This window comes from Felis catus, chromosome D1 (genome assembly GCF_018350175.1).
Source record: "Felis catus isolate Fca126 chromosome D1, F.catus_Fca126_mat1.0, whole genome shotgun sequence".
Classification (NCBI taxonomy): domain Eukaryota; kingdom Metazoa; phylum Chordata; class Mammalia; order Carnivora; family Felidae; genus Felis; species Felis catus.
Window position 1 is genome coordinate 42,749,915 of NC_058377.1, and position 24,037 is coordinate 42,773,951.

Consider the following 24,037-nt stretch of genomic DNA (forward strand, 5'->3'; position numbering starts at 1 on the left):
CTGTCCTTGCCCATATGGAGGAAACACGTCAGACTTTCGTTCTTCTCCTTGACTTACTCTCATGGTCCTGTACTATGGGAGTCAAAACAAAAATATTCATCAATTTCTTCATGACTGTGAACTTATCAGCAAAGTTATACATGGAGTAGGCATGGAGTAAAAACTGACCTGAATTTGGGTCTTTTATGGGGGTGTAATACAAGTACTAATATTGCCTCTGTTTTGCTGTCAAGAGGCCAGAATAACATAACTGACTTGTATATACAAATAATTTTATATAGGCTATGTTTGTATATTTTATAATTTGGGATCTTGGGTAAATTATTTTTAAGTCTCATTCTAGCATTGAATAAACTTAGAAATCCTAGTTGTTATTTCTCAAACCAGATTTTTGGGAACACCCAGAGGCTATTGGCTATTTTTATAGAAAATGCCAGAGAATGCCCTTTCTTTCTTAAAAACTCAGAACAGGTTGCTAATAATATTTCTTCATTTTTGTTTTTTATAATGGTGGCTATTTCTGCATAAATTTATGGATTTAATGTTACTAGATTAGTCCAAAATTTTTATTTAAATCAGTACACAAAGGATCATTCAAAGATGAAATCCTCTTTGCAATTAGCTGGAAAAAAAGTAGAGTAACTTTTTGTTTTTTTCTTAAATAGCTTTTTGAGGTATCACTGATATAAAAAGAACTTCACATATTTAATGTCTACAATTTGATGAGTTTGGTCATATAGAAACACCCATGATACCATCACTGTAATCAGGGTAACAGACATATCCAACACCTCTCCAAATTTCCACGTATCCTTTTGGTCTTTATTTTGTTTTGCTTATGGGTAAGAACGCTTAACATTGAAGTGCATGATAGCATATTGTTAACTCTAGGTACCATGCTGTACAGCAGATCTCTAGAACCTGCTCATCTAGCACAACTGAAACTTTATCCCTGTTGAACAACCAGGAATACACAATGGGGAATGGATTGTTCAACAAATGGTGCTGGGTAAATGGGATATCCAGATGCAAAAAAAATAATAGATAGGTAGATCGATAGATATCGTCCTCTTACTTTATATGGTACACAAAAATAAACTCAAAATGGATTGAAGACCTAAACATAAGACGTGAAACTGTAAAACTCGTAAAGTTTACCTTTTTTTTTTTTTTTACTTTATTGCAAAACTTTTCATTTAATTTATCAAGAGAAGTTCAACCCAGAGAAAAATGGCTATTAGAAGATTCAGGCTACCATTCCTTTAATATAATTTGCCTTTGTACAATACTGAGAAGAAATGTTTGTTTGTTTGTTTTGCTCTTTTGTAAAACGTAATTTCAAAAATATGTTCACCACAAACCTAGCTAGCTACATGGTTAAGTCCCCAAATACCCAAACATATGTCAGCTCAAGGAGATAAAAGGAAAATGAGGCATATAGAACATTAATTAAAGTTTGGATATATTGAAGTTTCTTTTGAATCCTCAGTTTTTATTAAGCTTTCATTTTTCCATATTTTTATATATTTGGGGGCAAAACGGTTATTTTTTATACAAGTCAATGAAGCTGAGTTTAATGCTCATTATAGTCAAAAGCAGATAACAAAAGACCATTGGGGAAAATAAAAGATCACTGGGGCATTTACAATTGTGATATTTTATTAAGCCATTACCAGCAAGGTCAATTGTTAGAGTTTCTCTTTAACTACAAAATATTTAGACCAAAAATAATTATCTTTCTCTTTTTTACCTTCTCATATCCTTGTCTGTACATCTGATGGAAGTATTTTAAGTCAGTAAAGGTAAGGAAATGTTTTGATGTGCTCTTTGAATTTCTCAAAGTACAAAAGTTAAACTCTTTAAAACCTACTATGTGACCTACATAAACTAAAACATTTTGGAATTCAGATAAATCAAAGAAAGAATTCTTTGGGATAGAAAATGGATCTCCTTTGGTGAGCCACAGACTCTGTTTTTTCATCAGAGAAAAGTTGTACATTTAACTGATAGAAGATATTTATAGAGCTTCCTTTTCTGAATATCTTTTAATAAAAGATACCTAGTCTTTTCTTCAGGGTCAAAAAGCTAAGCTTTTCTAAATTCCACAACACAATTACGCCTGCTGGATTGCAATTGAACTGGAAACATTAGAATTGTTTCTTTGGTTTTTTTTTTCTCCTGATTGTTATAGTGCCATTCTCTGTCTCTTCTTAAGTATAACTTAGTATATAACATCAAAATATATATCTCATCTATATCCAGTGAGATATGTCTACTAAAATAAAAGTATCTCTGATCAAATAACGTTAAGGAAAAATGATGGTTCATAATTACAGCATTTCTCTTTTGCTTTTGCTATCATAATATAGTATGGGCCCTAGAGCAGGAGTGAGGTAGAGAATAATATATAGATTTTCCATCTTAAATTTCATTACCCTGAAATAAATGTTCACATTTGTCTAAAAATACTCCTCTAGATTTAAGAGCTAAAAACAAGCTCTAATTACCATATATGCTGCCATTTCTTATACCCTCTACAATACTGCCACTGAAACCCCAAGAAAAAGATAGACGATAAATAGATATATAGATGTATATGTATCTCTCTCTCTCTCTCTCTCTCTCTCTCTCTCTCTCTCTCTGTGTGTGTGTGTGTATGTGTAGACAGATAGATACATACATAAACTTTTTAATACATTGCTCATTGGCAAAAATGTATGACATACACACATACACACACACGCACGCACGCACACACACACACACACACTAAAGAAGGGAGAGAAGAAACCCTGAGGTAGAGGCCAACACTCAAGTTAGCTTTCAACATGGAAAACTTGAGAACCCCAGGTACCTTGAGTTTGGCTTTGGTGCTAATACAGGACATGGATAAAAGGAGGATAAGCCTCAAATAGGGAGTTTAATTGGAGATTCCCAGATAAAGCTTTTGGAGGAGCAGTAGGATACCGGATAGTATCACCTTTGATCCCAGATACAAAGGGAAGGAATAAGCTCCTTTAGAAGGTAATGATATCAAGCTAGTCCTTATTTGGTAAATGTGTGAGTAGGTTAAAATGGATACTGCCCATATTACAGCACCCCAATTTTTTGAGACTGAAATTCATAGTAAAGCAAGATAATGTTTGGTAACATAGAGATGAAGGTAACAGTGTCCCTAGTTCCTTATAATACTTTATAGAAGAAAGAGAAATTTAAACAACTTTTAATGTAATTTAAATGTAAAGTATAAAGCTATAAAACATTTAGAAAAAATAGAAAATCTTCAGGATCTAGTTCTAAGCAAAGAGTTCTAGGTGATACCAACAGCATGATCATAAAAGAAAAAAATTGATAAACTGGACTTCATTAAAAGCAAAGAGGAAAAACTTGTTCTCTGCAAAAGACCCTGTTAAGACAATGAAAAGACAAAATTTAAACTATATACCTAACAGCAGACTAATATCTGGAATATGTAAAGAACTACTGAATCTCAACATGAAAAAAAAACTGATTAGAAAATGGGCAAAGATATGAAGAGACATTTCACCAAAGATAAGCATACAACAAATAAGCACATGAAAAAATGCTCAACATCATAAGCCATTAGGGAAATACAAATTAAAACCACAGTGAGCTATAACTGCACACAAAATGACTAAACTAAAAATAATGACAACACCAAATGTTGGCAAAGATGCAGAGAAATTGTATCCTTCATATGTTGCTACTGAAATTGTAATTCTGTGAACAGTTTGACAATTTTTTAAAGAACTAAACATATATTTACCATACAACCAGTATTATGCTCCTAGGCATTTATATCATAGAAATTAGTACTTATGTTCACACAAAACCTATCATTGACACAAACATATCATAGCAGCTTTATTTAAAATAGCCCCAAATGGGAAACAACTAGATGACCTTCAGCAAATTAATGATTAAAAAATTGTTATACATTTGTGTTTTGAAATAATACTCAGTAATTTAAAAAAATGGACATTGAAAAAAGAAACAATTTTGAGGACAATCCAGAGACTTATGCTGAGTGAAAAACACAAAGGTTACCTGATATATAATACTATTTATGTAACGTTCTTGAAAAGGCCATTTATAGAAATGGATAAGAAATTAATGTTTGTCAGGAGTTAGAAATGGAAGATGATGATAACTAGACTTATCATGGGATCATTTGGTAATGCATACAAATATCTAATAGCAAACTAATAGGATATTAGATGTCAATTATACTTCAATTGAAAAAAGAAAAAGGAAAAAAAGAATGGCGGAAGAGAGTATAGACAGAATAGAGAAGTAGGTGTGGAAGGTAGAATAGTGCCTCTCCTCGCCCAAAGATATCCCTGCCCTTCTCTCTGGAACCTGTGAGTGTATTATACTACATGGTAGGGGACATTTTAAGTTTCAGATGAAACTAAGGTTGCTGATCAGCTCGTCTTAAAATATAGAGATTATCCTATGTTAAGTGGGTTGGTCCAATATAATCACAAGGGTCTTTTTATGCATTTTTTAATATTTTAGATCCAATGTAGTTAACATACCGTGTTATATTAGTTTCAGGTGTACAATATAGTGATTCAACAATTGTGTACATTACTCGGTGCTCATCGAAGTAAGTGTACTCTTAATCCCCTTCACCCATTTCACCCATCCTCCCACCTCCCTTCCGTTAACTATCAGTTTGTTCTCTGTAGTTTCTTGGTTTGCATCTCTGTCTTTTGCCTTTGCTCTTTTGTTTTGTACATTGCACATATCTGTAAGATCCTATGTGACTTACTGTTTAGCATTATACTCTGTAGATTTATGTTGTTATAAATGGCAAGATTTCATTCTTTTTATGGCTGAATAATATTCCATTGTGTATATATATGGTAGTTCTATTTTTAAGTTTTTGAGGAACTCCCATACTGTTTTCCGCAGTGGCTGCACCAGTTTGTATTCCTAACAATTGTGCAGGAAGGTTCCTCTTATTCCACATCCTCTCCAACACTTGTTGTTTCTTGTGTTATTGACTATAGCCATCTGACAGGTGTGAGATGGTAGCTCACTGTAGTTTTGATTTGCATTTCCCTGATGATGAGGGATATTGAGATCTTTTTATGTGTCTGTTGGCCCTCTGGATGTCTTCTTTGGAGAAATGTCTGTTTTTTTTTTCTTCTGCCCATTTTTAAAATGATTATTTATTTACTTGAGAGAGAAAGAGAGAAGAGAGAGACAGAGTGCACTCAAGTGGAGGATGGGCAGAGAGAGAGAGAGAGAGAGAGAGAGAATTTCAAGCAGGTTCCACTATGTCAGTGCAAAACCCAAATGTGGGGCTCAAACCTGTGAAGTGTGAGATCATGACCTGAGCCAAAATCAAGAGTCGAATGCTTAACCAACTGAGCCACCTAGATGCCCTAACTTCTGCTCATTTTTTAATGGGATTATTTGGGTGGGGGGTGAATTGTATAAGTTCTTTAATATTTTTGATACTAACCCTTTATTGGATATCATTTGTAAATATCTTCTCCTATTCAATACATTTTCTTTCAGTTTTGTTGATTGTTCCTTTGCTGTGCAGAAGCTTGTTATTTCGATGTAGTCCCAAAAATAGTTTATTTTTGCTTTTGTTTCCCTTGTCTTGGGAGACTTATCTAGAAAAAGCGTTGCCATGGCTGATGTCAGAGAAATTCCTGCCCGTGCTCTCTTCCAGCATTTTTATGGTTTTAGGTATCACACTTAGGTCCTTAATCCATTTTGAGTATAGTTTTTTATGGTATAAGAAAGTGGTCCAGTTTCACTGTTTTGCATATAGCTGTCCAGTTTTTTCAACACCATTCATTGAAGAAACTATTTCCCACTGAATATTCTTGCCTCCTTCATTGAAGATTAACTGACCATATAATCTTGGATTTATTTCTGGGCTCTCTTTCTGTTCCATGATCTATATGTCTCTTCTGTGCCAGTTCCATACTATTTTGATTGCTACATCTTTGTCGTAAAATTTGAAATCTGGGAATGTGACAGCTCCAGTTTTGTTTTTCTTTTTCAGGATTACTGTAGATATTTGGTGTCTTTTGTGGTTCCATACAAATTTTAGGATTGTTCTAGTCTCTGAAAATGCTGTTGGTATTTCATAGTGATTGCGTTTAATCTGTAGATTGCCTTGGGTAGTATGGACCTTTTAATAATATTTATTCTTCCAACCTATGAGCACGGAATGTCTTCCCTTTGTGTCATCTTCAATTGCTTTCAACAGTCTTCTATATCAGAGTATAGATCTTTCCTTCCTTGGTTAAGTTTATTCCTAGGAATTTTATTATTTTTGGTATAGTTTTAAATGTGATTGTTTTCTTAATTTGTCTTTCTGCTGCTTCATTAGTAGTGTATAGAAATGCAATGGATTTTTGTACATCAATTTTGTATCCTGCTACTTTACTGAATTCATTTATCAGTTCTAGTAGTTTTTTGGTGGAGTCTTTAGGGTTTTCTGTACAGAGTATCATATCTCCAAATAGTGAAAGTTGTATTTCTTCCTTGCAGATTTGGATGCCTTTTATTTCTTGTTGTTTTTTGATTGCTGTCACTAGGACTTTAACTACTCTGTTGAATAAAAGTGGCAAGCACAGACATCTTTGTCTTGTTTCTGACCTGAGAGGAAAAGCTCTCACTTTTTCTTTATTGAGTATGATGTTAACTGTGGGTTTTCATATGTGGTTTTTATTATGTTGAGGTATGTTTCCTCTAAACCTTCTTTGTTGAGGGTTTTTATCATGAATGATTGTTTTACTTTGTCAAATGCTTTTTCTGTGTGTATTAAAATGATCATATGGTTTTTATCCTTTCTCTTACTGATGTGGTGTATCACACTGATTGATTTGCAAATATTGAACCACCCTTGCATCCCAGGAATTAATCCCACTTGATTAGGTGAATGATTTTTTTTACGGTATTGTTGGATTTGGTTTGCTAATAATTTTGTTGAGGATTTTTGCACCTATGTTGATCAGAAATATTGGCCCGTAGTTCTCTTTTCTTGCAGTGACTTTATTTGGTTTTGGTAGCAGGGTAATGCTAGCCTCATAGACTGAATTTGGAAGCTTTTCTTCCTCTTCCATTTTTTGGAATAGTTTGAGAAGAATGGGTATTTACTCATCTTTAAATGTTTGGCGGAATTCAACAGTGAAGCCATCTTGTCCAGGACTTTTGTTTGTTGAGAGTTCCTTGATTACTGATTGAATTTCATTGCTGATAATCAGTCTGTTCAAATTTATTATTTATTTCTGTTTTAGTTTTGAAATGTTGTATGTTAGAAAGGAATTTATCCCTTTCTAATAGGCTGTCCAGTTTGTTGGCATATAGTTTTTCATATTCTCTTATAATTATTTATATTTCTGTGATGCTGGCTGTTATTGCTTCACTCTTATTTGTGATTTTATTTATTTGAGTCTTTTCTCTTTTCTCTTGATAAATCTGGCTAGAAATTTAACAATTTTATTGATTTTTTTCAAAGAATCAGGTTCTGATTTTGTTGATATGTTCTATTTTTTTTAAATTTTTTAATGTTTATTTTTGAGAGAGAGACAAAGAGAAGAGCAAGTGGGGGAGGGGCACAGAGAGAGGGAGACACAGAATCTGAAGCAGTTTTCAGGTTCCAGGGTACAGCACAGAGCCTGATGTAGGGCTTCAGCTCATGAAGTGTGAGATCATGACCTGAGCTGAAGTCAGCTGCTTAACCAACTGAGCCACCCAGGCACTCCTGTTTTTTTGTTTTTGTTTTTGTTTTTGTTTTTGTTTCTATATTATTTACTTCTGTTTTAACCTTTATTATTTCCTTCCTTCTGCTTATTTTAGGTTTTGTTTGTTCTTTTTCTAGGTCGTTTAGGTATAAGGTTAAGTTCTTTGAGATTTTTCTTGTTTCTTGAGGTAGGCCTATATTGCTAAAAACTTCCCTCTTAGAATGTTTTGCTATATCTTAATGGTTTTGAACCATTGTGTTTACATTTTCATTTGTTTCCATGTACTTTTTTACTTCTTCTTTTATTTTCTGGTTGATCCATTCATTGCATAGTAGCCTGTTATTAAACTCTACCTGTTTGTGGTCTTTTCCAGATTTTTTCTTATGGTTGACTTCTAGTTTCATGGCATTGTGGTCACAAAAGGTATATGGTATGATTTCAGTTTCTTTGAATTTGTTGAGGCTTGTCTTGTGTCCTAATATGTGATCTATTCTGGAGAATGTTCCATGTACATTTGAAAAGAATGTATACTCTGCTCTTTTAGGATGAAATGTTCTGAATATATCTCTTAAATCCATCTCATCCAGTGTGGCATTCAAAGCCATTTTTTCCTTATTGATTTTCTGTTTAGATGATCAGTGGGGTGTTAAAATCCCTAGTATTATTGCATTACTATCAATTAGTTCCTTTATGTTTGTTATTAATTGTTGTATGTATTTGGGTGCTATCATGTTGGGTGCATAAATATTTGCAATTGTTATATCTTCTTGTTGGATTGACTCCTTTATGATTGTATGGTGGCCTTCTTTGTTTCTTGTTATAGTCTTTGTTTTAAAATCAATTTTGTTTTATATAAATATTACTACTTGGGCTTTCTTTTCACTTCCATTTGCGTGATAAATGCTTTTCAATCACAAGAGCCTTTTAAATATGGAGGAGCGAAGCAGAACAGAATGCTTCTGAATGATGTGAAGACAGTAAAATTCCAAAGGACATTGCTGGCTTTCAAGAAGGAAGGAGGCCATGAGCCAAGGAATTCAGGAAGCCACTAGCAGCTGGAAAAGTCAAGAAAATAGATTCTCTCCTAGAGACTCCAGTGAAGACTCCAGTGCTATTGGCACCTTGATTTTAGCCCAGTGAGACTAATTTCAAATGTCTGGCATCCAGAACTGTAAGATGATAGTTTTCTTTGTTTTTAGGCACTAAGTTCTGGTATTTATTTTTTTATAGCAGCAGTTCTTATGGTGATATTGATTGTGTTTTAGAAGTTTTGGAAGATGATATCATTGTGAGAAACCTAGATGAAGAGCACATGAAATCTTCATGTGGATCTGCAGTTATCTCAGAATAAAGTTTAATTAAAATTTATGTATATAAATGCATATATTTTCTGCCCTCAAAAATTTGGAATAAATTTAATTTTAGAAATTTATTAATATTTTGTCTAAGAGTATTGACACCTTATTTTCTCATTTAAAACACTTTTTGGAGGAGCATATTTTTTAAAAAGATAACCCCAGTATTGAGATGATGATCCTAGTCTTCATATCAAAGTATTTTTCCAGTAACAGTGAGTCCAGTTTTAAAATGAGATTCTAGATCTACATGTGTCTTTTCAGGACTATATTCTATAGAGAAATGCTATAATGTAGTGTGTGTACTAGGCTCTGGAACTGGATGTTTTCAAAGCCAGTCTCAGCAACTGTATAGTGTAACAAATTATGTAGACTTACTGAGAAGTTTTCTCACATGTAAATCTGGGGCTAGCAATAGGATGCCCTGTATCACCTGCTTATTATAAAATGTCAATAAGTAACTACTAAAAATACACACACACACACACACACACACACACACACACACACACACATTTTTGTTTATATCAGATTAAATTTAAGAATAAAGAGAATTCAAAATTTTAATTATATGAAAGTGAATATAAACTCCTATGGACCAATCCATGCCTACTTAGTAAAAAATTCCAGTTTGTGTGGTCCTCACAAGAAAGTGCTTTCTAAGTGGCCTCAAAAGATCCTTTCCTAATTTATCTTTTCATGGTGAAAGTGTCAAGTGATTTAGGGCATTTAGAAAGTGACTTTTGACTTAAATATAGGTAATATAGTTGGGATGGATCTGTACAAGTACTCAGAATAGGGTTTTCCGTTTATATTTCTGACATCTTAGAATGTTTCTAATTTAAGGAGATGTTCATTTTTCTGACAATGAGTGGCTCCTTCAGAGATCAAGTAAAACTTATTTCCTATTAGAAAGAAGGCAAATTGCAAATTATCTCCTGGGAAACTAAAAGCACCTGAGACTCACATACTTGTTTGAATATTCAATATCATTATAGGAAATAAAAGCTATCCATATAACTTTAATTATAATTTGCACAACTTTAACCTTGTTCTAAGCTTCTTCAAAGATGTAAGTGAAAATCTTTAAAATTTCCTCTGAGAAATAAAAAAACACAATGAGCAGTGATTTGATTTCTAGTCTCTCTTCATGAATTCACTGAGTGTTAAAAGTACTATTATATTTTATTGGATGGAATAGTTCCGTAGGGTGTCATCTTCATGTATTCAAAACAGGACACTGAATACCTGAAAACCAGTTCCTTGCCTTTTGAGGTAAGGGTGTAGAGAGTTGTGTGAGAGAGAATCCAATTGAAATTTAATTATCTTACCATTCTTTTCACTGTGATTATGCTAAGAGAAAACAAAAGTCAGTGAGATGGAGAAAACCAGGTAAAATGAGAAAGTTTCTCACCTGGTAGAATTATCTACATGAATCTATGACATTATGGGATATGCCTAATCACAAAGAGAGTGCATCAATGGTTTGAGTTTCTGACCCTCGTGGTACCTATACATTCCACCTATATCAGTATTAATATTTTGCCCAAATTGACAAGATATTTTGATTATTGTTTCAAGTGTCAGCTGCTGAGAGTAAGAAAATAGGTCAGCATAATTACAGATGTCTTTAAGGCAGAGAGAAGTGGCAACGACAGAAGTTGACTGAACTTTATGTAATCAGTTATTCAGAAAACATTTTTATAACTTTATAGTATACTGATAATATATATGAATGAACAAAGACAACGCTTTGTGTTGAGATAGAGAAACATAGAGACCGCTGTGGTCAGACACCAGAAATGATGGGTTAGGGGTGGGGCATACAGGTATGTCAGAGAAGTATAAATGGCACACAAGATGTGTAGAGCTGTGTAATCATTTTGCTGTATCTTGGGTCTTCCTGATGTAGACATACCTTCTCTTCCTTTAGTCTGTAACGGATACAGAAAAGACCATAATAAGTGGATTGAACACTAGTAAGCTTATTTTTGAAATGGGAATTCTGCATTGATAGGCTGGCCTATAACTTAGGGAATTACTTAAGTAGAAAGTTAAAGTTATCATAGGAAAATCATCCCTGCTTTAAAATTTCCAGGTAACATTGGTTTCTGAAGAAGATTATTTTATAATAACATATCTACAATAATATATATGACGTATTCCATATCAGAACCTTCTGTATGGAGAAAGTCAGAACCTTCTGACTATGAAAGTCTTAGGGGTTAGAAAGATATGCTACACTCATGATTTTTGTGTATTTGCTTCTAGAGCACTTTGGAGATACCTCCCTGGTGAAGAATAAAAGCCATATGAATATAACATATTATTTGTCTTGGTCCTTGTTATATTCAAGCAGAAAGCTTATTCTTGTCAAGAATAATACTAGTTTGGGGACCAGCCTATATGTAAAGCTGAAATGTATCCCAACACAGACCACTTACTTAATTTATTTATCTAACATAACTGAGTACTCACATGTTCCAGAGAGTATTAAAGACACTGGGAATTGTTCAGTCACCAAAACAAATTACTCCTGTGAACTTATATCGTAATGAGGGAATATGGTAACAAAAAAATCTATACTATGTTACTGCTGGTAAGTGCTATGAATAATAACAATGACAATAATAGTAAGAAAAGCAATAGTAATAGTAAATAGTCATGTAAAGAAGTAAGAAAAGGCAGGAGTTGAAGTCAAAGAAGTGGAGGTGGAGGCTGTAAGAGAGCATATGGGACTTGATGCCACTGCAAAGATCTTGAATAATAGGGGAGTCATTAGAATTTTAAAGAGGAAAATACCATTATCCAAATTAACCTTGAAAAAGACTTTACCTTGGCTGATTTTGTAAACAGTAGATAAATACAGAAGTAGTAACACCATAAGAAGAGTCTAACAATAATTTGTATGGTTTGAAGTGGCGTGATAGCAGTAAAGGTGGTAAGGTGAGAAGTGGTCCGATTCTGGACAAATCTTAAAGCCTTTACAAATAGGATGTGTTGAAAGAATGGAATTGGTAAGTGAGAGGGAGAAAGTAGTCCAGAAACTCTAAAAGTTTTGGTTTGAGCAATTGGAACAGAATGGAGGTGCCGTTTATTGAGACATAGAATAACCGGCGAGGAAAGAAGCTCAGGAGTCTGTTTGTAAACATTGAGACTGATGGCATTATTGGATATGCAAGAGATGCTGAGTGGGCTGTTCCATTTTCACATCTGGAGTTCAGAAGGGAGAATGAGGCTGCAGTTATAAATTGGGAAGCAGGCCCCTCGGTAGCTCAGTCAGTTAAGCGTCTGACTATTGATTTTGGCTCAGGTCATGATCTCACGGTTCATGAGTTTGAGTCCTGCATTGGGCTCTGCACTAACGGTGTGGAACTTGCTTGGGATTCTCTTTCTCTTGCTCTCTCCCTAGCCCTTCCCTGCTCTTGCTCTCTCAAAATAAAAAAAAAAACCAAACAAACCTAAAAATAAATAAATAAATTGGGAAGCTATCAGCAGATAGATTCTATTTAAATCCCTAGGACAGGATAATATCACCTAGGAAGTAAATGTGTATAGAGAATATTTAAAGTTGTGTTATGGCTGATGCGTATACATAGCAAGGACTATACTGGTTCATAATGTAGGGATCAGGCCAGCCAGCAGCAGGTTGCCCATGTGTGAGCATGACAGGAGAAAAAAAAAGCCAAAAAACCTTCTTGTTGTTTCAAAATTGCTGAGCTACCATGACACCTTTAATGAGGGCTGGGTGGTCATGTTATCCACAGAAAAGAGTCTTCTACCAAAAAGGAGATAGCAGCGGTGGTGACTGTCAACAAAGTAGATCTTTGCTGGAGAGTCAGACCTGAAAATACAGGTTTGTGTTTCTATTCCAATAGGATCACACTGGTTGATTTAAAGACAGGCAAGAAAGTCTGTGACTCTCAAAAAGACTTGGGGAGATCAAATTCCAAGAAAAGACTCCCCTTCCTAACAAACTGGCAAATGAATGGCTGGAGCAAATGAATGGCTGGAGCCATTGTAATTTAGAATATAATGTTAGTGTAAAGTCAGAAACCATCACAGCCTATGGAACCTATAACATTGTGTGCCATTAGCACCAGCTTTTAGAGTCTGATTTCTACAATTCAAAATGCTCATTTATAAGAATTCGCATTCCTTGCCTAACTTTCTTAATAGAGTTTTTCTAACTTGTGGACGATGAAGAAAGATATGAAGGTATCTATTTTTTTCTAAGATTTGCTAAATTAGTATTTGTAATGCATTGATACTGCTGTCCTCTTTAAGTATTCTCTTTGCTCTTCCATTCATTTGGTTCATTTTGGTTCATTTTTCAAAAAGAGACTCAGTGGTAGAATGATTTTGTGTACTTTCTGAGTTTATTCTGTGTTTGAGATAACAGCATATGACAGTAGAATACTTTGTTGCTGACAGTCTTTGGGTGAACAGGAAAGGGGCAACTGCAGATTTCAGACTTCCCTCTTCCTCATTGTTGTAATGTGCATTTGTAAAGAAGCTTTGGCTTCACATTTTTATTTTTCACACTTGCAAGGAAAGCGAAACCACTACAAGTCTGGGCATGTGGAATTAAGTATGCTGGCTTTCTATGAAATAGGCCGTTTACCTATAGCCTCCCAGAGAAAACCATGCTGCATAAAATCCCTTCATTCTAACAGATTATCAAAGGGTGCCTTTCAGCAATGTTCCATTCTTTAGAGCGCAGGGAATGTTGCCTACAATGGTGCCATCTAGTAATCATAAACTGGTGTAATTAAAATAAAATAAATGGTAAAAAAAAGAGGAAGAACTCAAAAGAAAAGGAAGAAATTAATACAGTGGCAGAGAGTACTCAAAATCAGAAAAAACAGATTTTCTATTAATTACTACTAACATTTTGATCCTGAGCAGCTCAGGAAGCTCTATTAATCTAACACAATAATTTGCCTAATGAGGTATTATGAGATAATGTATGAAATTGTTTAAGTATAGTATAAAAACACTGAATAAGTTTGCTCCGGGCATAGCAAAGTAACATAGGTAAGTTACTGTCTTAATAAAAAAAGCTAAATATTTTATCCAGCATCTTATATACCTCCTTTAAAATCATTAAATAACTTAAATATTTAGAAGTATTGGTTAGTTGATGAGTTCATTAACTAGTCAGTTAGTTAAGAAAACTCACTTGTATTTTAATTTAATGTATGTTAACTTGTGTCCTGTTAAATGAAAGGCTCCCACAGAGCTATTACCAAATACCTCTCAAGAGCCATAGCCCCATCTCCAGGCTGATAAATCGACTAGGGCCATGTTGTCTTTGTAAGTGGCCGCTGAGGACTTCTTTAATGAATGACTGCACCTGTAATCTATAAAGCTTTAACAAAAGAAAAGTCTCTTTATTGACACTAACTTGAAAACATGGCAGAGACACTGCAAACTGCTCATAATCTCCACTGTCACCTTTCTATTTATTCTACACATTTCTTCGTTTTTAAAAACTGCATAAATCTCATCAAAAGCAAACGTACAAAGCAGATTCCAAATATTATTGACCAAAAATTACATTTTACCATACTTACATTATGTAAACAAAGACAAAAATACAAATATCTCTGAAAAATAGAAATTCTTCCTTAGGTAAATGTGTATTGATTTTAAAAGTCTGTAATTTTAACTTTAGCATATTTTATCACTTAATAAGAAATACAAATTTTGTGTTTTATTTAGAAAAGTCATCAAAGTTTTTAACTTAATTTCGTATTTCCTCAGGGTATTTGTGTTCAGAATAAGCCACATAAACCTGATGGTGACAAAAAAAATAGTCTGCTTATATTATTAGTCAAAACAGACATATGTATGGAAACTATTTTATACACACACACACACACACACACACACACACCACCTACGCAACTTTTTAAAATTGGGACATGCAGAGAATATTCTAAGTGAGGATTGATTTAGAATTCTGTTAAGTCCCCAGTGGACAGAGGAACATGATACAAATTTTTAATCATTGCATACACAAAAACTTCATTTTTTACTATTGGTATTTATTAGAACTGGCTGATTTTCTCTCAAGTATAATGTTCTCTCACCACCTTCTGCCCCAGCCCCTTTTATGTCCTTTTAGTAAAAATCCTTTATTTCCCCTTTTAGCATGGTAACCCTGATGGTGAAGAAGACTTGGAAGTTTTACTTGGAAAGGGGACTTCTCTTCTGCAAATCAGTACTTCAGCTGGGGAGATGACCCACTTGTTCACTTCAGTAATCAAGCGTTCTCTTTTGAAATTGAGCATTTCTCTTGGCAACAACAGAACACAGGGTGCTGATATGCCAAGATTTGATGGGTTAATTAGGCTTGTGTAGACCAGTTTGCCACCCAACCAGAATTTATAAAATTGATTTCATGGGTAAAACATTCTGGGATTTAAGCCTATTATTTTCAAATGATTTCTTGCAAAAATATCTAATTTTCTGGGTGGGTCTGCAGTTTTGATATTACACTGCCACTCCCTTCTATGATAAACAGCTTGTTAAATTATGAATATGTATGTTACCAATGGTAGAAAATATATATGTTGAAGCTAACTATTTTTGATAAACATGAATTTGCTTATGAGATTATTCATTGGTCATCTGAGAGGGAGCAGATACCTGATGGAGTGGGAAAAAAGGACAACTGATATTTGAAGAATCGGGGCCAAAGGTCTACAGAAAAGAAAGCAATTAATATCTAGACTATATCGGATTCTGGTATGGGATAAGTTTTAAGAGTATGGAGTGATTAGGGGGGACTGGGTGGCTCAGTTGGTTAAGTGTTCAACTTTAGCTCAGGTCATGATCTCAAGGTTCTTGAGTTTGAGCCCCGCGTCGAGGTCTGTGCTGACTGCTCAGAGACTGGAGCCTACTTCAGATTCTGTATCCCCCTGTCTCTCTGTTCGTCCCCTGCTCCTGCTCGCGCGCGCTCTCTCTCTCTCTCTCTCTCTCTCTCAACTAAATAAAGATTAAAAACAAAGTTTTTTAAAGTATGGAATGATTGTGGCAAAGTAGTAGCAGAAGTCTTTGGGCCAGTGGAGAAGAAAGGATAAAGGGAAAGAAATGACTGAAGTCTAGTGGACAATACTTTTCACCTGTTTAAAAATCTTGTCTACAGCTCACTTTGCTCCTTTGTGTCTAGTCTATGAAGGCTGATATTAAATAAATATGAAGCCTTATATTAAACAGTCATAGTATTCCTGCTGTGATTCTAGTAGGCCCGAGAAATAGCTCTTATCATTTTCAAGGCATTTTTTTGTCTTCAGCTACTTTCCTTGATTTCTATGGTTACATACCCCACACCGATGATTTTTGTGTTAACTCGGGATTATCAAAGTACTGCATGCATTTTTAAAAACAAATTTCTAAATTAAATGTTCAAAACTTACTTTTATTTCTTCGCACCAGATGATGAATCTGGTAAGACTATAGGAGCAATTAAGTTCTCTTAGACTGTATAATAGTGTCTCGGTAAAAGTGCTCCTGGCTTCCTCATTGTAGTCATTTTAAACTAGCTTGGACGAGTCACCAGGGAATACACTGTGAAGAGCTGCCTCCTGGCTGTGGACTAAATGGCCAACTATAGCAGGACTTTCCTCTCCATAATTTTGTTATAAGTGACAGCTGTGTTCCTAGTGCAAAAATAAAAACTTAAAGCCACCCACAGAGTTCTCCCCTAAAATAACTTATTTCCAAGAGATCTGAATCTGATCTGGAAAGGTTTTTTGGTTTCTTTATTTTTTGTTATTTACTTATTTATTTATTTTATATTTATTTTTATTTTTTATTTTTTTCAATATATGAAATTTATTGTCAAATTGGTTTCCATACAACACCCAGTGATCATCCCAAAAGGTGCCCTCCTCAATACCCATCACCCACCCTCTCCTCCCTCCCACCCCCCATCAACCCTCAGTTTGTTCTCAGTTTTTAAGAGTCTCTTATGCTTCGGCTCTCTCCCACTCTAACCTCTTTTTTTTTTCCTTCCCCTCCCCCATGGTTTCCTGATAAGTTTCTCAGGATCCACATAAGAGTGAAAACATATGGCATCTGTCTTTCTTTGTATGGCTTATTTCACTTAGCATCACACTCTCCAGTTCCATCCACATTGCTACAAAGGGCCATATTTCGTTCTTTCTCATTGCCACATAGTACTCCATTGTGTATATAAACCACAATTTCTTTATCCATTCCTCAGTTGATGGACATTTAGGCTCTTTCCATAATTTGGCTATTGTTGAGAGTGCTGCTATAAACATTGGGGTACAAGTGCCCCTATGCATCAGTACTCCTGTATCCCTTGGGTAAATTCCTAGCAGTGCTATTGCTGGGTCATAGGGTAGGTCTATTTTTAATTTTTTGAGGAACCTCCACACTGTTTTCCAGACTGGCTGCACCAATTTTCATTCCCACCAACAGTGCAAGAGGGTTCCCATTTCTCCACATCCTCTCCAGCATCTATAGTCTCCTGATTTGTTCATTTTGGCCACTCTGATTGGCATGAGGTGATATCTGAGTGTGGTTTTGATTTGTATTTCCCTGATGAGGAGCGACGTTGAGCATCTTTCCATGTGCCTGTTGGCCATCCGGATTTCTTCTTTAGAGAAGTGTCTATTCATGTTTTCTGCCCATTTCTTCACTGGGTTATTTGTTTTTCGGTTGTGGAGTTTGGTGAGCTCTTTATAGATTTTGGATACTAGCCCTTTGTCCGATATGTCATTTGCGAATATCTTTTCCCATTCCGTTGGTTGCCTTTTAGTTTTGTTGGTTGTTTCCTTTGCTGTGCAGAAGCTTTTTATCTTCATAAGGTCCCAGTAATTCATTCTTGCTTTTAATTCCCTTGCCTTTGGAGAGGTGTCGAGTAAGAGATTGCTACGGCTGAGGTCAGAGAGGTCTTTTCCTGCTTTCTCCTCTAGGGTTTTGATGGTTTCCTGTCTCACATTCAGGTTCTTTATCCATTTTGAGTTTATTTTTGTGAATGGTGTGAGAAAGTGGTCTAGTTTCAACCTTCTGCATGTTGCTGTCCAGTTCTCCCAGCACCATTTGTTAAAGAGACTGTCTTTTTTCCATTGGATGTTCTTTTCTGCTTTGTCAAAGATGAGTTGGCCATACGTTTGTGGGTCTAGTTCTGGGGTTTCTATTCTATTCCATTGGTCTATGTGTCTGTTTTTGTGCCAATACCATGCTGTCTTGATGATTACAGCTTTGTAGTAGAGGCTAAAGTCTGGGATTGTGATGCCTCGTGCTTTGGTCTTCTTCTTCAAAATTCCTTTGGCTATTTGGGGCCTTTTGTGGTTCCATATGAATTTTAGAATTGCTTGTTCTAGTTTCGAGAAGAATGCTGGTGCAATTTTGATTGGGATTGCATTGAATGTGTAGATAGCTTTGGGTAGTATTGACATTTTGACAATATTTATTCTTCCAATCCATGAGCAGGGAATGTCTTTCCATTTATTTATATCTTCTTCAATTACCTTCATAAGCTTTCTTTAGTTTTCAGCATACAGATCTTTTACATCTTTGGCTAGATTTATTCCTAGGTATTTTATGTTTCTTGGTGCAATTGTGAATGGGATCAGTTTATTTATTTGTCTTTCTGTTGCTTCATTGTTAGTGTATAAGAATGCAACTGATTTCTGTACATTGATTTTGTATCCTATTTTTTGTTTTTTAAATGATAGCTTAAGTCAGTGTATTTTGACATCCAGGGGTTTGGAGATATTATAAAATTCACGTTTATATAGGTTGCAGAATGGAAGAAATCAAGTCCTTGGGATTTCCAATGGCATGTCAATGGTTATCATCTCCATTACCTGATGATTCTCAATTCAGGTGACCAAGGGAAGGTATATCAGAATCTGTGCATGTGTATGGGGTGGGGAGGGGTAGTGGTCTGGGGATCTTCTCCTCTGCCCTCTGTGCTAGCCCCTCTACAGTATAATAGTCATGGCTGCAGATTATATAACTGCCAATCAGGAATTGCGATGGTGACTTTCTGTTGCTACTATTTGTTTTCAATTCCTTCATCTGGGCAATAAAGCATGTGATTGCTTCTGATGGACACAGTTATTAAAAATAGAAGGAAAATGAATCTAATTGACATTAAATCTTGAAACACAATAGTTTTCAAAAGTTAACATATTAGAGGGGCGCCTGGGTGGCTCAGTCAGTTAAGCATCTGACTTTGGCTCAGGTCATGATCTCACGGCTGGTGGGTTCGAGCCCCACATCAGGCTCTGTGCTGACATCTCAGAGCCTGGAGCCTGCTTTAGATTCTGTGTGTCTCTCTCTCTCTTTCTGCCCCTTCCCCACTCACACTCTATCTCTCCATCTCTTAAAAAACAAATGAACATTTAAAAATTTTTTGAAAAAGTTAACAGAGCATCTCAGTGCAATTTACAAATGGATGAGTCAATGCCGGTTCTTCTACTATTTTTCTGAGCAAAATGAGCAGTTGATATAAGCAGTCAGTACCTTCAAATCTCTCTGTGTTCACCTGCTAGTTTCTTACACATCTTTCTTTCATAACTCCGGCTTCCTTAACTCTGTTCCAGTCTATCTGGTTTGTGTCCTATCACAGCATGGAGTAAGATACTTAAAAATCTGTAAAACGGGGATGTTATTTAGCACTTGCTTCATTGAGTAGTTGTCAGATGAGAGATAATGACGCATGTTGGGTATTGTTAAAGTTAAATAACATAATGAAATTCCAAGACTACACTCTGAAATTCTCCCAGAAGACAAAACCATTTGAGCCACGTAAGTGAAACCTAGTTTAGCTTATCCTGCAGGACTTAACTTGGGCCACTTCTTGTGAATGCTTCTGACAATCATAAAAGAAACAAAAATTATCTTCCTTAAAATGGTTTAAGATAATCACTTTTAACCAATCCCTTGTTATCTGTAAACCCCCTTATTAACAACCAATCATTGCGAAGGTTGAACAGCAGGCCTCATTTTTCACTTTATAAGCCATCCTGTAACGTCATGCCCCTGCGCTTCCTGACAGTCTTCGAGCTTAAAGCTCCCAGTTCGTGAACTGTTTCCTGTGTACACGGTAAACTTTTGCTAATTACTATTTCAGTGACCCAGTGGTTTTGTATCTGCTATTTCTGAAGTGTTGACAACACTAACTTAGCACAGGAACCTGCCACTGTAATTCTAGCAAACAAATGTTTGGTATTATCAGCATTGTTCTTGTTACAAATAGTAGTATTTTCTGTACATCTCAGACCTGGACTTTGCAGTATTCAACTTTGACATTATCTCCAGCCCTGCTTTTCATGGAGTCTGGGCTGGGCACAGATCTTAACAAAGTTCCCACCTAAGCCCCTTGAGTTTTTAATCATCTAGCTGCCTCCTCCTATCTGATTCTGTCTTGGACTTGATAGAATTCCGTGAAGAGTTTCACATTAAATCTCTCTTGTTTGAGAAGGAAATGGTGGGCCATATCTAGATTTTATCTATAGGACAGACAGGCAAACAATACAGATTTTAGATGTTTAATGATTAATGGTCACCATTAACTGGAGTATTCTTCTGTCTTTGAGTTTACATCCTTGTCAGAAGGCATTTATTCAATCAAAATATATTTTGGATGTCTTCTTGAAACTTCAGAATTTATCAGTATGTGATCTCAATATAAAAATAGCCTGCTAATTGAAAATCTGCTTAAAGGGCACATGGGTGGCTCAGTTGGTTGAGCATCTGACTCTTGATTTCAGCTATAGGTCGTGATCCCAGGGTCCTGGGATTAGGCCCCGCATTGGCCTCTGCGCTGAGTGCAGAGCCTGCTTAAGATTCTCTCTCCCTCTGCTCCTCTCCCCCACTCTCTCTCTTTTCAATAAATAAATAAATAAATAAATAAATGAAAACCTGTTTAAGAGAAGTTTAATGAGTCTAGAGCTGTGCTGTCCAACATGGCAGCTTCATGTATCTATTTGAATTTAATTTTAAATTAAGTTTAAATTTTTGTTAAAATTAAATATCTATTTAAATTTAAGTCAGTTAAAAGGAAATGAAAACAAAAATTAGTCCCCTAGTCACACTAGCTACATTCTAGTGTAGAGTCACCATATGTGGGTTGGGCTACCATTATTAAATAGCACAGATATAAAACGTTTCCATCATCACAAACGTTCTACTGGATATGGCTGGTCTAGAGAAAAGTAGCCAATAGCCTAATTTATCTAAGGCAAAACCCTCAAAACTCACAGTACAAGACAGACATAAAGCCAAATGTAAAAGAAACTGGCCTTAGAGGTGCCTGTGACCTAGCAACCAGGAGAGACAGCAAGTACCTGTTTCTTTAAGTGTTTGGTATGTTGTTTCCTGGGGGAATCAATCTGACTCAAACAATTAGAGAATTCCCTACCAGGCTGATGCTTCTTAATTGTGTCAGCAAGTCTGTTCGTGGCACAAATTAGAGACTTTGAAAAGTCATCAGCTGTATCAGGAGACTTGTGGATCTCATTGGCATTTCATTGCTCCAAATATTGAGTGAATTGTCAGCTGCAGTAAACTGGAAAAATATGATCTCTTCAATTACTTAATACGAATTAAGATGGAGTATCTGCTGATCATCTCAGTCAAACTAGAGAACTCTGGTGATGCATCCCAGGATGGGAATGGTTATTTAACCCTTAAAGAACATGGCATGTGTTTGCTGTAACTGATAGATGGTCTTGCCATACTGGTCATTAAATATCATTATTTGAATATCACCCTTGCTCTGGAGTCAGTTTGTAGAACCCTATTTTAATGCTTACCTTTACCAGATACCTGGATGTTAGAATGTTGATTTCTTGTTTCAGAATTCTGGAAATCAAAATTGATACTGAAAAATTGAAGTTATTCAAAACGGTTTTAAAACTTCAGACTTTTCCAAAATAAGGAATGACTGCACATTTTTTTAGTAAAAATAGGAAAGTTATACTATTAAAACAATGGAAGTGGAAAACAGCATCCTGCATGGTTTAAAAAGTCTAAAGATCATGTAGATGATTAGCCTTACCTTTGAAAAACTCCTTTTTATTCCATCCTTTGCGTAAATATGTCTAGTTACAATAAATCAAAGGGAAGTACACTTTATAAAAATTATGCTTTCCTAATTAAGAAAATAATGCGTCTTTATGGTACAAATGTCAGAAAACACAGAAACATATGTGTCAGGATCATAAATATTAAGATGGTAATTTGTATTTTGTTCTTAAAATATTTTTCCACCCCATATTCCAAAAGAACAGTTAAAACTCTTTGTTCTTGCTTACTGAGGAAAGATTTCTGTTGCTAAGCTGAAAGCAGAAGTTGTTTGCAGATAATTTCCTTTCCTGGATTTAGATTTCAGAAAGTCTGAGCCCCTGGGGCAAGAAGTTTCTCTTGGGAAACCAGACTGTATGGAGTGTTTTTCAGTAGAAAGAAGTGGCTGCTGTAGGCCTAAGTCTAGGAAGGATGGGAAAACAAATGCAAGATCTTGAGCTTGAAAGGGATTGGGACATACGACATGATTATTTGCTGTATCTTAAGAAAAGGTGGCAGGTCTAGGGGGTTGTGGATTATAAATGAGACATGCCATGGTTTAAAATATTCTGAAACCACCGGAGGAAAACAACAACAACAACAAAAACTAGAGCCCTCAGATTGCAAAAGACTATGGAGACTTAACACAGTGGGCATCTTACCAAAATCTGAGACCAGAATGGCTTCCCCAGTGTTTTATGCCAAATCTTTTACTCCTACCTTTGTATACCAGACTCCACAGATCTTCAAATGGCTTGTGGTAGGGGAATGGTAGCAATAATAATTGAGATAGAGGGGTGCCTGGGTGGCGTGGTCGGTTAATTACCTGACTTCAGCTCAGGTCATAATCTCGCAGTTTGTGGGTTAGAGCTCTGTGTCAGGGTCTGTGCTGACAGCTCAGAGCCTGAAGCCTGCTTTGGATTCTGTGTCTCCTCTCCCTCTGCCCTTCCCTCACTAGTGCTCTGTCTCTCTCTGTCTCTTAATAATAAGTAAATGTTTAAAAATTTTTAGATAAAAATAATAATTGATATAGAATTTTCATCAGCCAGGAATGGAGCTTGGAATTAGATTCCATTCAATTAAAATAAATGATAAGGTATTTCTTGCATATTTGCATTTGTAAAGTAATATTCATATACTCTATATGCAGAACAAAATCTAAATCTCAAGATTCAGAGGTCTAGTTCTATTCTAAGACTAAAATATAATGCAAAGAGTTGAAAGTGATACATAATTTTATTGTAAAAATTAGTGTAAACTGAAAAAATTAAATACAGTTTATTTCATAAATGTGTTTCTCTTATAGTTGTGTAATGAGGGCAAAAAATATATGGCTGGACTAAATATATTGTTTAACTGAGAACCTGTGTCCTTTTTTCACATTCATTATTGGCCATTAGTAAATGAGAGCAAGTGTGGATTTCAAGTACGCTCTTAGAACCCAGCTTAATTTCCATATTTTTATGTGTATAACAAGGAGCTACTTAAGTAAAATTTTACTTAAACAATTAAGTTTATTTTGTGGAATTATTACATGGATAATTCATAATTTGGTTCAGCTTAATGTATTTAAAGAAAAAAGTGTATAATACATGCTTTGTTCTTTCTTTCCTGGATGAAATAACAGTTCTAAACTTCTGGCAAACTCCCAGTTCTTCCAATTGCTGTTCCAATTCTATAAGTATTAAAAAGTTCAGTACTTGCTTCAGACATCATATAAAAAAGATCCATCATGGGATTAATGCATTTGTTAGGAGGCTGAGGCTGGTTCTTCAAGCTGAGGAGACAATCGAGATCATATATATATCTCTCTGTCTCTATCTCTATCTCTATCTCTCTCTATCATCTCTATCTCTATCATCTCTATCTCTATCTGTATCTCTATCTCTATCT

The 24,037-nt window shown here is 35.3% G+C and overlaps 1 long non-coding RNA gene across 1 annotated transcript in view; it reads left to right on the forward strand.

Moving 5' to 3' along the window:
* LOC123380447 overlaps window positions 1-15,509 on the forward strand; it is a 343,729-nt gene extending 328,220 nt beyond the window's left edge. The window contains exon 3 of the long non-coding RNA XR_006586210.1: window positions 15,248-15,509. This is a non-coding gene — a long non-coding RNA (uncharacterized LOC123380447). The remainder of the gene's footprint in view (window positions 1-15,247) is intronic.
* Window positions 15,510-24,037: the final 8,528 nt, after the last annotated feature.